Source organism: Anabrus simplex, chromosome 2 (assembly GCF_040414725.1).
Source record: "Anabrus simplex isolate iqAnaSimp1 chromosome 2, ASM4041472v1, whole genome shotgun sequence".
Classification (NCBI taxonomy): Eukaryota; Metazoa; Arthropoda; class Insecta; order Orthoptera; family Tettigoniidae; genus Anabrus; species Anabrus simplex.
In genome coordinates this window covers 522,198,295-522,214,515 of record NC_090266.1, presented here as the reverse complement: position 1 = coordinate 522,214,515, position 16,221 = coordinate 522,198,295, and the positions used below count along the sequence as shown (strand labels likewise).

General features: G+C 42.4%; 1 protein-coding gene across 1 annotated transcript in view; it reads left to right on the top strand.

The window, feature by feature from the left end:
* Positions 1-16,221, top strand: part of LOC136862906 (zinc finger protein rotund) — a 275,534-nt gene that overhangs the window by 137,870 nt on the left and 121,443 nt on the right. The gene's annotated exons all lie outside the window — the stretch shown is intronic.

The following is a 16,221-nucleotide window of genomic DNA, read 5'->3' as shown; positions in this document are numbered from 1 at the left end:
CCTGTACCGTTTGATCAAAAATATCCAGACACCCCGTTGTTGTAGGAGACCAAATCCTGGATGTCACTATGATCATACGTAGGTACAAAAGGAGGGAGAAATACTAACACAGCTGTTAGATCACGGGAGCTTAGTACAGTAACCTCGAACGTGGATTAGCTATTGATTGCCGCATCAGTAATAAATCCATCACCGAGCAAGTGGCCGTGCGGTTAGAGGCGCGCAGCTGTGAGCGTGCATTCTGGAGATGATGGGTTCGAGCCCCACTGTCGGCAGCCCTGAAGATAGTTTTCCGTGGGTTACCATTTTCACACCAGGCAAATGCTGGGGCTGTAACTTAAATAAGGTCACGGCTGCTTCCTTCCTACGCTTTGCCCTTTCCTATCCCACCGTCGCCATAAGACCTACCTGTGTCGGTGTGACGTAAATCACATTGTAAAAAATATCTATCAGAAACATTTCAACCCTTTTAAACTTGTCCATGTTGATGAGATGATTGTAAAGTGGAAACCTAGAGGCACAGTCACGACAAACCCACGGCCAGGTAGGCTGCTCTTAAGGCAGACAAGAACCGTCGAGTGTTGGAAGAAGAGAATTCGTGAAAATCGTCAGACATGGAGTGAAACTATCTCCCATGGATTCTAGCATTGCTAATAATTGTCCTGTGGGCACTATGTCTGTGTGTCGAGAGTTAAGAGGAATGGGGATCCATGGTCAAGCAGCTGCTTGCAAAGCAGACATTTCACGTATGGAGCTGCAGAGGTGTGGGTAGTACTGAGTAATGACTTTCGTAGCACGATTAGTGCGCCTACATGCTATGACGGGTGCTACTCATAGGACCAGTCGTGCTGCAATAGCACTTTCTGGCACAGTGAGGAAAGCAACGGCAAGCTACCTCACTCATCATCTTGCTCAGTACGCCTCATTATAGCACCGCCATCGGTTTTTATAGTTTACTTATAACCACATAACTTTCTGTGGTGCTATCTCAGGACCCAACCAGCTTCTGGGCTGAGAAATTGACAGACAATTATGATAATTTCGGAAAATATGGAAAATGAAATCGTTAGGAGATCAAAGCACTTGGATTCGAAAAGAGTATTTTCTTTGGTCTCGTGTTGATGCTTGGACTCTTATGAAGTTTTTTTTTTTTTTTGCTAGGGGCTTTACGTCACACCGACACAGATAGGTCTTATGGCGACGATGGGATAGGAAAGGCCTAGGAGTTGGAAGGAAGCGGCCGTGGCCTTAATTAAGGTACAGCCCCAGCATTTGCCTGGTGTGAAAATGGGAAACCACGGAAAACCATCTTCAGGGCTGCCGATAGTGGGATTCGAACCTACTATCTCCCGGATGCAAGCTCACAGCCACGCGCCTCTACGCGCACGGCCAACTCGCCCGGTCTTATGAAGTTACACCATGTCCTTAACAAAGGCATTTTTCTCCATTTCAGCGATTCTCTTTAGATCCTATCTCCCCATTTTTATTTGCCAGAGATAACTGAAAAATTTCGAGGAATGGAAGATGGTATACTGTTTATGTTAATTTCACCAATCCTTGTTCTAAATATTTAGTCCAACCCGAGTAGTTTCGTATAAAACAAGCATAGCATTTGTTCTACGATCGTTGTCGCCAATTCTATATTTTCAACTTCTTGATTAAGCCTCAAAACACAACCTACACATATGTTCACCGTATAAACAACATGGGAACGCCAATAACAGTCACACTCACATACTGTATATCCACACCCATAACATTGCTGCTGAACCCAGAGAAAATAACGTCTTGTCATTACTAACTCTAATATCCAGTGATTCTTGATTGCAATACAAGTCCGAGCGCGTCCTAGAATTAATTTACAAAACAGAGAAAGAAATAGCGATTAACCAGACAAAAAAGTACCGTTGTTCTTTTCGTGTTAGTTTCTAACTTGCGTCTGTAGAATTTTAATCTTTTGATTCTGTTTGTTTCACTTTCTGTTGATTCCAACATTTCTTTTTATGCTTTCTGTATTTCTAAATCTGGTCTAGAAAGAGCTTTCCTTTCTGGCTTAGTATTCGGTAGACGAGGACTAAGCATACAAACGAACCCTTGATGGGCATTGTCCAACCAGGCGACCGCTTCTCAGCCCGATGGCCTGCGGGTTATGAAGTGACGCGTGTGGTTAGCGCAACGAATCAACGAAGGTCGAAGAGAATATACATGCATACTGCATAATTTTACCCAAACACATTGTTATCTGCCCCCGTTGCCAAACAGTAGACCTACCATAAGAAGACTAAGGAGTCAAAGCTGAGCTCTTCAATTTGGGGCCTCGGCGATTATCGCCAACTACACTGTGAGAATTTTGCAGGGGCGTAGTTATGTGCTGGTTTTTCTCACCCGTATGGCCGAAGTTCGAATTCTAGTGGGTCCTAAAATGGAATGTTCATCTTAACGGTCACGTAGTATCTCGAATAACATTCAGACAAAACGAGGGTGCTACCAGCGACCCCAGAAATAATATATTTGTCTTCATTATCTTCGGGTAAATACTGCCAGATTTTTCAAGTCCCATAACATAAATGAGTGCAAAGATACATTTTGTAATGTAGACACCACAGTCGCACAGATTATCAGGCAGGACTGACGAGCACCATGTTCCCTGAACAAACATGTTTCGAACCACCCCTATTGCAAGTAATAGTCTTAAAGCAATGGATTTGCTGTGATACAGAAAAATACATTAATTCTAGTTTTGAACTGTTATCCTCACAATCAGTATGTTGTCGTTTACGAATATTCCGTTTGGCTTAGGTAGAGAGGAGTATTTCCTTCTCAGCTTTGGTGTTCCTTTTGTGCTCCTCTATTGAGTAATTCCACGTTTGATATCCGAACAGTTTTCCTTTCTTAGTCTTTCGACTTACGATACTATACGATAAGCAATTCCATTCAATCACTCGTTCCATAGGCACGTGCTATACCACCCTTCGTCTTTTCTTTTGTAAGTTACCCAACCCTTTCCTCCCGCCAACTTACCGATCTCTTTTATTGTCTCCCAAACGTTGCGGCCCGACCCATCGGAACAAGTGCAAGGTTAGATTTCTTTTCCTTTTTTTGTGTCACATTTCCAATTGTTGGGCGAGGGATGCCTTACCATTATATGGCAGAGTGTTTTGAGTTGTGTATAACAACATGTTATATAACGTTGTTGAAAGTCAGCCAGCAAGGTGTAGAGCCACGTGACACTTGTATTGAAATCAGCGATCCCAGATCACACAATCGCAAGCTTTCTTCTTGGCTCCTTTCTACAATAATGTTCATTAAAATACTTCTTTCATTTCTTCACTGGTAGGGGCCGATGTCCTAGATGTTAAGCCCCTTTAAACAATAAGCATCATCATCATTATCATCATAATCATCTCTTCACATTCATAGCATTTCCTACTCACAATATTACTTAAGTTAATTTGTTTCTCGTCTTCTCGCTGACTGATCTCGTGAGAAACTTCTATTGTAAACGATCCCTATTTACCATTTTTCCACATGTCTCTGAAGCTGTTAACCTCAATTGGGTCGACCGGTAGGTTTTCACAGTGATGGAGAATATCTGAGCAAGCAGGTACGTCGGAGTCGTAACTTTTTACCTCTAAACCACTTGAGCTACAATAAATCCTACTCAAATTCTCCTCTGCTGAAACACATGCATATGTGGGGCAAGCAGTAGGCCCTAGGGCGGACATTTTTTTTACACATTCATGATCGTAATACCGATTTTTCTTATTTTTCTCATTCTTTCCTTGTTTTCCTCTTGTTTCCTATTTAAAGACAACACACACACAGTTCCCGAGCCAGTGGAAATAACCAATTAAGATTAAATACCATTCCCGGCCGGGAATGGAAACTGGAGCCCCTTGAATCAAAGGCCGGCACCTTCACTTATGAATTTTCTCCGTCCGATTCCATGGCAAAATGGTTAGCATGCTGGCCTTTGGCCCAGGGGTCCCGGGTACGACTTCCGGCCGGGTCTGGGATTGTAACCTTCATTGGTTAATTCCGATGGTTCGGGGACTGAATGTGTGTACCGTCTTCAGTATTAGAATTAATAATTGATAGGGCCCCATCCACACAGACGCGCAGGTCGCCTAAAAGGCGTCAACTCGAATGACCTACACTAGGCCTCTCCGGGCGCCACCCTCCATTATTCTTATTCTTATCATTCTTATTCTTATTCTTATTTTTATTCTTATTCTTTTTCTTCTTCTTCTTCTTCTTATTATTATTATTATTATTATTAATTTTCTCCGACTTCAGCCTTATTATTTAGTGTCATATCTCTTTCAGTTTAAGTAGTCTATTAACTATCTTAGATACATAGAAGGTCGTTCGGTTTATATCCGACCGATTTTAGTCACCTTACGAGATACAGTACCTCGCCGTCACCATCAGTCAATATTCTATAGGACCCATTGCAACATGAACTATCGCCCGACATCGCCGATTCCATTGAAGCAAACTCCGTCAAAGTACAGACGTGGGAATTCTGTCCCATCCCTCCCTGCAAGCTTCCCATAGACCATCCAGAGTGCACGGACGGCGATGTTCAAGACGTCTTTTCAACGGTCCAAATGCGTAGCAATCCACAGGACTGGTATCAGGATTCTTCATAGGAATCTCTTGAAACAAAATTTACACGTATTCCCAACTTCTGTTCCATTTCCTGATAAAAACGCAGAGATGCCTTGGTGGTATGCTTGAGACCTCGTCATTATGGATCTACACGTGGTTTGAGTCCGCTCCATACAATTGTGGGTCATCTCTCCGATAGATACAGTAGATGCAGTGGCTGTTCGTGACATTTTACTCTGGCAGGGCTGTGCCGCCATCTCTTCCCCGTCCCCCATCTATCCAGTTTTCACTGATCAGCGCCAAGATATTTTATCTATTTTATAATAGTAATAATAATAATAATAATAATGAAATGGCGTATGGCTTTTAGTGCTGGGAGTGTCCGAGGACATGTTCGGCTCGCCAGATGCAGGTTTTTCGATTTGACCCCCGTAGGCGGCGACCTGCGCGTCGTGATGAGGATGAAATGATGATGAAGACGGCACATACACCCAGCCCCCCGTGCCAGAGAAATTAACCAATGATAGCTAAAAATCCCGACCCTGCCGGGAATCGAAACTGAGACCCGGGTCACCAAAGGCCAGCACGCTAACCATTTAGCCATGGAGACGGACATAATAATAATAATAATAATAATAATAATAATAATAATAATAATAATAATAATAATAATAATAATAATAATAATAATAATAATAATAATCCGATGACATTGGCTGAATATAAATCTCCTTCCGAGACAGAATGATCACGTAGCGAAAATCAGGTAATATCGCGAAAACCTCGAAAAATAGCTGGATTGTCAGATGTATATGTGTCATAGTGGCCCCTGAGCGCTCTTTCAAACTGCCCACAGAATATAAACCATAGATTAACTTACTAAGAACGTATCGATTCTTCGAAACCTGTTCGTTTGATTGTTTAATTCTAAGTCTGTATGCACTGTCTAATTGGCATCAGATATCTTCTTCACCAAGCATAACAAATTCAGCACCAATGTTTGTGTTTCTCGTTCGTTTTATGCTTTTTCACCTTTTCACCAAGGTAATTTATGTCAGAAGATTTCCACTTCCGGAGTTGCATATGGCTCTGAGGTTCACTCAGCCTACACAAAAAATGAGTACCAGGTTAATTCCTGGGGGCAAAGGCGGCCGGGCGTAAAGCTAACCACTCTACCCCATTAAGTGCCGAGGTTACGGATAGTGGAAGCCTTTACCTTCCACCCCTCCAAGGGCCTTCATGGCCTGTACGGAAATGACTTTGATTTGCTTTTACTTTATGTCTGAAAGCCTGACTGATGACCATGCAGGATCAACGACATTCATTGTAAAACAAGAGTAATAAAAGAACGCATTCCTTTTTTTCACATCCGCACAACCAGTCGGCGTGCTTATAACGTGACAGGCTGAATTTCCTAGTATATGCAGTTTCATTCTTATAACCAGTGAAAGTATTATAAGGTGCAATACCTTTCCAAAAGCATAGCTATTTTCGTACAGGCAGGTCAATATACAGTATGTATTTGGAGACATGAAATGAAGCGAAATAAACACAATTTGTTGCACCTTTTCTTTTTTTCTTTTTTTTTCTTTTCTTTTTTTTGTGAGATTACTACATGTTGCCACCTTTTCCCTTCTATTTCATCCTTCATACTTTCCCCAGTTTTATCAGCGTTTTTTAAAAGATAATGCAGAAAGATTTAAAAAAAGTTGTTTTATCAGAAGTCATCAACAGTCAATAAGTACATATTACAATGTAATTTATGCCAACCACCAGTAATTCATATCCTAGCAAGAAGGGCCAACTTGCAGCTATGAAATCAAATTAAATTTTTTACACTGATGCTGCAACAGTTTAAACTAAGTTCAGTTAGTAGTGGTATGAATTGAACGGTTCCACCCATCGATGTGTAATCTCTTGTTGACCGTGTTAGTGTATTATCAGGCCAAACCACAATGTATTTTTCTTCTTCTTCTTCTTCTTCTTCTTCTTCTTCTTCTTCTTCTTCTTCTTCTTCTTCTTAATCAGCCTACCCTCCAGGGTTGGTTTTCCCTCGGACTCAGCGAGGGATCCCACCTCTACCGCCTCAAGGGCAGTGTCCTGGAGCCTGAGACATTGGGTCGGGGGATACAACTGTGGAGAATGAACAGTAACTCGCCCAGGTGGTCTCACCTGCTATGGTGAACAGGGGCCTTGGTGGGGGATGGAAAGATTGGGAGGGATAGGCAGGGAAGAGGGAAGGAAGCGGCCGTGGCCTTAAGTTAGGTACCATCCCGGCATTTGCCTGGAGGAGAAGTGGGAAACCACGGAAAAACCACTTCCTGGATGGCTGAGGTAGAAATCGAACCCACATCTACTCAGTTGACCTCCTGAGGCTGGGTGGACCCTGTTCCAGCCCACGTACCACCTTTTTTTCAAATTTCGTGGCAGAGCCGGGAATCGAACCCGGGCCTCCAGGGGTTGCAGCTAATCACACTAACCACTACACTACAGAGGTGGCAATGTATTTTTCACAACACAAAACCATGCCGAAGGTTAAGAAGAAGGAGATGTTGTGATTCAGAGTTTGGAAGAAGTTGATGAGTATTAGGGAGAACGTTGATGGATTTACTAAAGACAAATTTGAATTAAATTTGAAGAACAGTCCAGATGTGGAAACCTTTGCAGCTTTGACTGAACTCCCTTTGTGAGTGCTGACAAGATAAGCTCCATTGGTTTCTGTAATGTCGGGCGGAGTTTCTCTATATATAAGTATCTATTGAGCAAAAAGGACCAGCGACTTTCTGTCAAAAAACATTGAAATGTGGTGTGTAATCCAATACAACAAGTTTATTAATTATTAGAACCCAGTAAATGGGATAGGGTAAGTTCATGTAACTGGTTTAATCCGTATTAACGTGATATCATAACACCTTTTCATATGCATTTTCAGAACCTCCCCCCCCCCCCCCCCACCTTTTCTGACCATACTTTCCACCTTAAAATCGTGTCCCTACTTATAACCCTTCTGTTCTTGTGCAATATTTAAGTTCGGCCCAGGAGGCCCTAACTTCCTTAATTCTAGCCTATGGTCAAAACTTAAATTCCCGTCACCACTTAAACTACTGCTTACAGAATTCATCTTCTTAAATTAATGACAGCAATATTTAGTTTTCAACTAGACGGATAAACACTAAACACACGAATGAAGATATTAACACGAGACTAAAATACTGAAGGTAGAATTTACACGGCTATTTATACTAGAATGGTACTTCAGTTTTATCTATTGAACACTTGCACTACAACAATAATTAACTACACTACACTGGCACTTATACACACATTAATAGACTAACAGTTACTGCAATCACGACTACTATGGTACTGCACTGTTTCACTGGTTACAAACGACAATAATGACATTCGCGAAAACAAATAAACAGCTCACGCCCGAATTTTTCCCGTCTTGCTCAAGTCTCAAAGCATGAAGACGTATTTAACAAATTGACCAACCTACAAAAGGTGCCATCACCTTATGGGTACATTTTAAATCTTTATTTTAGCTTATTTGTAGAAATGAATTGTTTCAATAGTCAGTGTAATGGAAGTCATTGTTTTGTAAAATGTTTTGGAATTAATCTCTAACAACAGATAATGTAAGATGTGGGAGAAAAACCCTACGTACCGTATTATAAAGTAGCTGGAGATTGTGCTGAGGGCTACACCGGATAGCCCATACACCCGCCTGCACTCGTCTTTCCCCTGACAAGCCCATATCGTAATTCCAAGCTCCTCGCTCACCCCGCACACTTCCTAACTTAGGAACCTACTGAGGGCCTTTCTGACACAGCCCGAGCGCCTCAGAGAAAATATCGCGCTTGCTCGACAGCAGCCATATCTTTGAAAATAGAAAAGCGAAATGTTTACAGCTAAAATAATAATTGTATGAATAGCACACCTCCATAAGTTCGACTTCGCTACATTCGTCCAACTCTTTATGTAATCAGGTACAGAGTGAAATCATGTTAAGTGTTTTCAAAAAGGCGCCCGGAGCGGCGTCCAAAAGCTCTTCATGCACCAACCGCCACTGGATAAGTTTCATAATCGATTCCCTGGCAATATCTTGCATTCACTTTCACGTTTTTGTCGAACCTAACATATCATCAACTTACCACGTTGTGTCGGTGGATTTTCTTGGCAGGCCAATCGGCAAATTCCCCGAAGCACTACGGATAACCATTATTATTATTATTATTATTATTATTATTATTATTATTATTATTATTATTGGCAATTGGTTCTATTATTTCTTGCTTTATTTTATTATCCTTTATTGTTCATTTTATGTTTGTATGTGAACATGTATCGGGGCAAATTCGCCTGTTATCTTCAATAAATATCTATCTATCTATCACTACGGATAACACTTTCCTTGGAGCTCACTTCCTGGTGCACTTCATGGGCGAACGTTTCGCCAAGGGCTCCTGTTATGCGTAACGGGCAACAATACCTTTCGTACCGAGTGTTAACCCATTCTCCCGACACTGTTTCACCATGCGCGTATACGAAAAATTAGCGTGGAAAAGGGCTATAATAATACCCTTCCCAATAACGGTTGATTTTTCGGGGCCATTTCATGACACTCTCACATCTACAAGATTTGACACAACACTGTTCGTGACAAAACACCCGTAGTTCCAACTTTCACTCACCAGGTGGCAGTAGCGTTACTCGATCGCTCGGTCGCTCGGATATAATACGAACGACCTTCTGTATAGTGTACGTCATCTATTTTCTGTTCTTCGGCTGCGGCGAAAATCGCAGCGGCAATAACGACCGGTAACACTTTGTAGCCATCGTATAGCGACAAGAGACGCCTTCATATACAATTCAATTCGGCCATGTGTGACTTGAGATATCTTACTGTTTATAAATAGGCGCATAATGGTGCTATGTAAATATGATAAGATTCTATCTTTATATCATTAGGTTTAATTATTTGATTCATACTATTACTTTTATTATTATTAACATATTTCTTTTCGTCATCTTATTGTTATCAGTATTATTTGCATCATTTAAAACTAGTTGTTATTTGTAAGAGTGTATTAGGGTAAGACTGGTTGAGTGTAAGGAAGGGAGTACATCCTAACTTTGCCAGGATATCAAACATCTTATTATAAAAATGAGATTATATTATTGTTATAAGTAAGTTGTTTGTTGAATCGCAGGGCTGCACCCGCGACACTGGGAAGAGGAGGGAAAGGAATCAAGCACCACATTGCATACTGTACTTACTGTTCATAAACTGCCGGAAAAAATAAAATAAAAACATGCAACATCCTCAAAGACAAGGTCATTTTATTCACAAGCGATGTGACAGGTAGTTCATAATTTTAGGAGTATATACTTACAAATTCAGACCAAATGAGACACACATGTCACAGTAAAGGGTGCCCAAACAGTCGCATCAATACATAGTGTACCCCATTCTGGCGGAAATGCAGGCGTGTATTCACGCATGCAAACGATCATAAAAATGCTGAATGGCGTCCTGTGATAGACTGTCCCGACCATCTTGCTCCTTTTGATGCAGTTCGGCAATGGTTCTTTCAGGCTCTGGAGAATGCGAATAGTTCCCGCTTAATCATGTCCCATACGTGTTCTATTGGCGACAGATTCGGTGGTCTTGCTGGCCAGGGCAGTTGTTATACACCTCGTGGAGCACGTTGTGTCGCAGCAGCTGTATGTTGACGTCCATTGTTCTGTTGAAAAAGCACATCACCTTTCTGTCGAAGAAATGGCAGTAGCACGGGGACAACAACCTGTGGAATGTAGCAGGCACTGATTGCGTTACCCTGCAGAAGTACCAACTGTGACCGCCTCTCCACACCATGAAGCCTGGGGGTGGGACCTGGGTGTCTGGAATAGGCCGCTCACCAGGTCGACGCTGTACACGTGTACGTGTATTACTGGCACACAGACAGAACCCACTCTCGTCACTGAAGACAACAGAGCACCATTCCCCTCTCTAGTCGACACTTTCACGACACCAGAGTAGCCGTCCTTGGTGATGTCGTGGTAATAATAATGGCGTGTGGCCTCCAAAGATGCCTCATGCAGGTCTTCCGAATTGACGCCGCATCGGTGACCTGCGCTTCTGTGAGGATGGGGCCGTAAACATGATGAATTGTAATATTGAAGACGGCACACACGCCCATCCCCCGAGCCGTTGGAATCAACCAATGAAGGTTAAAATCCCGACCCGGGATCCTCTCGACCAAAGGCCAGCACGCTAACCATTAGTCATGGAGCGGTACGGTGTCGTGATGTCAGCGGCAGCCTGGCCAGAGGCACACGTGTTCGTAAAACTGCTGCAAGCAGACGGTTCCCAATGGTCCTTGGTGACACAGCTGGTGCAACATGTGACCGGATTTCGTTCCTGGATGATGTTTGATCGGCCACCCCTGCTCACACAATGCATCGATCTTGACGTGCGTCTGTACTACGCGGAGCCTGGTCTACAGCTGTGGGAATGTTCCACAGACCAATGCGGAAAGCAGCGGCACACCGCCAATACGTTGTGCCCAACATGTGCAGCAATCCATCGATACGTCCATCCAGCTTCCCACAAGCCTACGATGCGACCCCGTTCAAATGACTGCAGTTGTTCAACAGAAGCACGTATGTTGCAAACACTGTTCACTTCTAACCTCTGCACAGTTACTGCCTGCAGAGTCAAAACAGAGTGCAATGGTCCGTATTGACTTAATTACTACAGTTAATTGTGTCCAAGTTCCACCATGTCAATACAATTCGAAATGTATGTGCCTTTTTTTCAGTGTAGGCCTATAACCTCCTTTGCGAGACAACAAGGCTGGAAATCTAGAAATGTACATTTTGCACCACCCTTTGTGTATGTTCATTATTATTATTATTATTATTATTATTATTATTATTATTATTATTTATTTATTTATTTATTTATTTAAATTGTACATATACAATCTAGGGGTGGTAGATGGAGAAAGGGCAAACCCCACATGTATGGAAGTGCCTCCATCCCCACGTGTATGTTTACATAAACTCTACTGAATATTTACAGACCGAGCTCGACAGATGCAGTCTCTGAAGTGCGGCCAGTATCCAGTAATCGTGTGATAATGGGTTCGAGCCCTACTCTCGGCAGCCCTGAAGATGGTTTTCCGTGGTTTCCCATTTTCACACCAGGCAAATGCCGGGACTGTACCTTAATTAAGGCCACGGCCGCTTCCTTCCACTTCCTAGGCCTTTCCTATCCCATCGTCGCCATAAGACATATCTGGGTCGGTGCGACGTAAAGCAAATAGCAAAAAAAAAACAAAAAAAACATATACACATGTATAGACACCTTTAAATGTAGATATTTTCACTCCAGACATTGTATTCTTAGAATAATTATTATATTGATTTATGCTGTACATATTAAGAGTAAAATAGACCCAGTAATTCATACCCTGCATACACACTCTTCCGAGCTCCTACTCATTTACAACCACTACTACCACGAACACATTCACATTCGTCCACCTTCAACTGTACTTGCACACATCACTTTTGAACTTCTAGTTCATACAAGTTATACGGTGTGTATCTGAATTATAGTAACAACAAATGAGGGGTGCTCTTCGTGTTATATAAAGAACGATGGCGCAATCGGATTGGCGGAGAATTTTTTTTCGAAGAAATGAGGTTACTTCGTTATTTCTGGGCGCGCGATTCAAATTGCCGAACTCGTCGTATTTGCTGGCCAGAGTGCAAACCGCTGCCCGCTCCTGTGCTTCAGGAGAGAGAAGGGAAGTGGGGTGTGTGATAGATGGAGACGGAGATAATGCTCGGTGCCAATGCAAAAGTTTCTCGTTTATTTAGTGCAGTCGCTTCCCAGCCCCAGTGGGCAGTACACAGTTTGTTCTGTCCATATTGGCTACAAAGTTTGCAGTATAAATGGATAAGAATGGCTCCGTTTCGGCATATCAACGTAGAAATGGCTGATAGGCACCAAGCCTATGGTGCTGCAAATGGCAATGGGAAAGAAGCCGCACTGATTTATGGTATTCGGCACCCTAATCGCCACCAACTTCATCATTCAAACTTCGTGTCCATTGGCAGGCGACTGCGTGAAGGAGGGCGGAAGAAAACCCTCATGTGACAGTAGTGCGCACATTTCAGCATTGGTTTTGTGTCAATATTTGGGCCGGCATTGTTGGTAACTATTTACTTGATTCCTATGTCCTTCCTCCTCGCCTGAACGGAGTAGAATCCTACCGTTTGTCGGTAGAATCACTCCCTGGATTATTGGAAGATGTTCCCCTGGTTATTCGGCAGCGAATGCCGCTGTGTCATAATGGGGCTTCACCGCAGTTTACTCGCCGTGTCACGAAGCACTTTATCCAGGGAGAGGAATAGGACGTGGTGGGCTAGTTAAATGGCCTCCGCGCTTGGCCTATTTAACTCCAATCGAAGTAGAAGGCGAGAATATTGAAGATTTACTATAATCAAACAACTGACGCGCAGGTCGCCTACGGGAGTCAAATCGAAAGACCTGCATCTGGCGAGTCGAACATGTCCTCGGACACTCCCGGCACTAAAAGTCATACGCCATTTCATTTTTGAAATCAAACAATTGAGAGTATATTTTTCTGTCGTTCAGTATTTCATTCGTTTTACAATGTGCTGTCCGGCTTCATGGTTAAATGGTTAGCGTGCTGGCCTTTGGTCACAGAGGTTCCGGGTTCGATTCCCGTCAGGGAGGGGAATTTTAACCAGCTCTGGTTAATTTTGTTGGCGTGGGGGCTGGGTGTATGTGTCGTCTTCATCAACATTTAATCCTCATCATGAGACGCAGGTCGCCTACGGGAGTCATATAAAAAGACCTGCACATGGCGAGCCGAACATGTCCTCGGACACTCCCGGCACTAAAAGCCATACGCCATTTCATTTCTTTACAATGTGCTTAAAGGAATGCAAGATCGTGTGTCCGCAGCGATGGACGTCCGCTCATGTTAAATAATAAAGAACGTTACTGAAATCAACAGACGAGAAGAGAAATGATCGGGTACATTTCTTGAGTGAAAAGTGTGTCTTATTTACTGTGTGTTCTTGTACTTCTGCAGTTACGGCTACTTAATAAACAAATTGTGTATATTGCCTGTTAGGGACAAGGACAATTCTGCGCGAGTCAAACGAAGAAACTTGTGCATACACGTGGAACATTATCTCTGTCTCCAACTATCATACACCCCGCTTTCCCTCCCTTCTCTGAAGCACAGCAGCGGGCAGCGGTGTGCGCTCTGGCACAACAAATAAAGTGAATCGCGCGCCCGGAAGTAACGAAGAAACCTCATTTTCTCGATAAGAAACATTTTCTCCGCCAACCTGATTGCGCTATCGTTCTATATATAACATGAAGAGCACCCCTGATTTCTTTTGTCGGTAGAATTTAAATACATCTTGTATACATCACTCATGGGTTTCTATTTACATCTACATTTTCGTTACTTGCATAAATTTAATCATATGATTATATTTTTACTCATACTGTAGTAACTTCAATAAATGGTGTTAACTGTCATATTTCTATACATACTGACCCAATTACCCTCTTCAGAAGTCATCCATGTAGCGAGAGAGTAGTTATTTCTGTTTCATTCGAGGTTACGGACATCTTCATCATCAGTAGTGTTGCCAGATCTTCCGTATTTTCCGGGTTCCCCCATATTTTAGACCTATTTTGACAAGTCATCCGTATTTAAAAAGATATCTCCCGTGAAGTTTGACTGCGTTTTCTAAATTATTAGCATAGTTGCTGAACTATAACATAGGAATCAAACTCGTTATTTTATCGATAAATCGATAGCAAATTCCATACCTCCACTACATTCCTATTAAACTTCAGTGTTCAGCTGTTAAGACTAGTTAAGTGTATTTTTTCGCTAGTGGCTTTACATCGCACCGACACAGATAGGTCTTGTGGCGACGATAGGATAGGAAAGGCCTAGGAGTTGAAAAGAAGCGGCCGTGGCCTTAATTAATGTACAACCCCAGCATTTACCTGGTGTGAAAATGGTAAACCACGGGAAACCATCGTCAGGGCTGCCGACAGGAGGATTCGAACATACTATCACCCGGATGAAAGCTCACAGCCGCGAGCCCCTAACCGCACGACCAACTCGCCCGGTAGTTGAGTGTAAGAACGGGAGTACATCCGTAATTTTTGTCAGGATAAATCGAACATCTTATCTTATCATTATGAAAATGTTCGTGTGCTTTCAGTTCCAATTAGACGTTTGCCAAAATAAGGTCAAGGTAATTGGTTGTGTTTGTCAGAAATGGGTGACCCTGTTTCAGGAGTGTCAATCAAATGGAGTTTGTGTATCCAGTTTAGAAAAACTCTTGTATTTTTATGAGCATTCAAGGCTCTAATTTTGATTGTGAAGGAGTGTTTTCATTAATGAATCACGAATGGACAGATCCAAGAAATAAAAATCGAGCGAGTTGGCCGTGCAGTTAGAGTCGCGTAACTGTAAGCTTGCTTTCGGGGGATGGTGAGTTCGAGCCCCACTGTCGACAGCCCTGAAGATGGTTTTCCGTGGTTTCCCATTTTCACACTAGGCAAATGCTTGGGCTGTTCCTTAATTAAAGCCACGCCCAATTCCTTCCCACTCCTAGCCTTTTCCTATCTCAACGTCGCCGGTGCGACGTGAAGCAAATTCATAAATGCAGAGTTACAAGTTTTCGTAAATTTCATTATTCTTGTGAAGAGTTTCTTCAACTTTATGGAATAAAATCGAGATTTTGTTATTGCAGCCGAGTCAACTTCTGAATTATGGTTAAAATTCGCGTCTCTGCCGGGAATCGAACCCGGGACCCCTGTGAGCAAAAGCCAGCACGCTAACCATTTAGCCATGGAGCCGGACGTAATATATGTTGTAACATACACTCAACCGCTCAATAATTGGCCGTCGCAGAAGAAGACATTCTTTCAAAATCCTCTTGTTTGAAAAAAACGTATGAAAATAGGATTCCAAATATCATCTCTTCGGCCACCGGCTACCCACAGTTTACGAATATCCTCTCGTTTCGAGAATGTATAAATTAAATATTTTTTTGCCGGCCAATTTTTTTGTGGTTGAGTTTACCTATCCAGTTGAAGTGTGTATCTAAGCTTTCTATGGCTGTGTCAAAATAGTTTTCTGGTTTTAAGAACTCCGTTACTTCCAGCTTTGAAATCTGGCAACTCTAGTCATCAGTTCTATAGTTGTAATATTTAGATTGATGCTTTCTATTAGTTATATTTTTCTGTATGTGTTTTCGATAAAACTAGTACAATGAAAGGTCGCAATAACGAACTGTGTAGGTGTACTGTAAGTCACATATAAACTGACATCGTAGCTGGTACGTTGCTTCAGTGTGAAGCATTTTCCACTGAACTACTATGTCGAATGCGAAGGGTTAAAATTGGTTTACTTAGAAAATAAGAGTGACGCTCGCAGGGGGTGGGGTTACCGCATTTACGCCCCCCCCCACCCTGAACATTTGAACTTAATAACGATACTGGAATAATAGTAATAATATGAAACATAATTAAAA